This window comes from Arachis ipaensis, chromosome B03, assembly GCF_000816755.2.
Source record: "Arachis ipaensis cultivar K30076 chromosome B03, Araip1.1, whole genome shotgun sequence".
Lineage (NCBI taxonomy): Eukaryota > Viridiplantae > Streptophyta > Magnoliopsida > Fabales > Fabaceae > Arachis > Arachis ipaensis.
This window is the reverse complement of record NC_029787.2, coordinates 126,634,902-126,636,459: the sequence shown is the minus strand read 5'-3', so window position 1 is coordinate 126,636,459 and position 1,558 is coordinate 126,634,902.

The following is a 1,558-nucleotide window of genomic DNA, read 5'->3' as shown; positions in this document are numbered from 1 at the left end:
AGAGAAAACCAGTGAATAGGGGTTATTGTTCTGAGAGAGCTCTTTGAAGAAGTTCAACTAACTGGACAGTGTAACCTAATCAAAGGTGCATTCCGCCAGTATGAAGAACTGAATCAGAGGCTTGCTAATCTGGTTTTTCGCATAGCACAGAGGCTGTTGATGAAGTCAATCTCCTTCATGTTTTACTGATTGTAATGTACTTTTCTAAGTTTATCTTTCTGTAATTTCTTGTGAGAAAAGGCATTGTGAGAAAGCTCAAGTAAAAGCCATGAGTGGAAAAAGGCTGAGTGATACACTTGAGAGAAAAGCCTAGAGTTATTTTCAAATTTCTTTAGGTGTGTTTATGTCTTGTATCTTGTATCTGTGAGGTATCCCTTTCTTAGTTGGGTTAGCACTAAGAGTGAATAGTTAGGTATTAGCATAGCCAATGTCAAGTTAGGTTAGAACTTGAGTGTGAAAGGATTGAGTCAATCCTGTGTTATTGGTGTATGTAATACTGTTAACTATAGTGAAATTCTTCCATTGTTGTGGATGAGACTGGATGTAGGTTGCATAGCACAAGGCAACCGAACCAGGATACATGCTGGTGTTAGCTTTTCTCTTCTCTGCTGTGTTCTGTTTTCTGATTTTCATGAGACAAAAATAAATTGTCTCATAAATTTCCGCTGCTAAGTTATAACAGGATCAGAATTGCAAATCTGTTTTAAAAGGGTAACAACAGCAACTAAAAGGAAGGCATAGATTCAACCCCCCATTCTCTAAGCCTACCACAACCTTCACAATGAAAAAGAAAAAAAATGAACAAACCAAAATTGAACTTAGGTGATTGAGGAGAAAATCAAACGCCTCGACAGATAACCTTGATGGAGGTGCCGGCGGTGGCTACGAACTCATTCTCTCTAATCTCAAAAGCTATGGCGTGTAGATGAAGGAAACAACACATTGACATAGAAGCTTGATGGCGACAATGACGAGGACATGAATGGCGACAGTGGCGAGCTTACTCTCTCTCTGATCTCGAACACTAAAGCGAGCTCGACGGTGATAATGGAGAAGAGATGAATGTGGTGGCAATAGATCTAGGGTTTCAAATCTCACATAAACATTGATTTGGATTTTGGACGATTTTGGACTTGAGATTTTTAAATTTTAACTAACAGTAATTAATGGGAGTTTTAGATGATGCCACAAATAAAATAGATTGGGGAGGTTTTAAAAAATCTCCATAAAAAATTCCATAAATAAATAGAAATCTTGTAGTGTGATGGATAACTGTTTTCTTTATCTTTGAGAATTTGTTGGGATCTATCTTTTAGGAGAAATAGAGATAGTAGGAGAAATTCGAAAAGACAGTTATTTATTTGAATAACGTTAGTATTTGTGGCTGTGTTCGACCTCTTTAAAAAGGTTGGATAAATAGTAGAGACTACCCTTTTTAAGTGAAACTTTTCGTAACAAATTATAATTTTGATATATTCATAATTAACTCAATACTGATCTTGAATACAATTTATAATAAATATATTGAATTATAAATGTTTTAAAAATATTTGTTCTT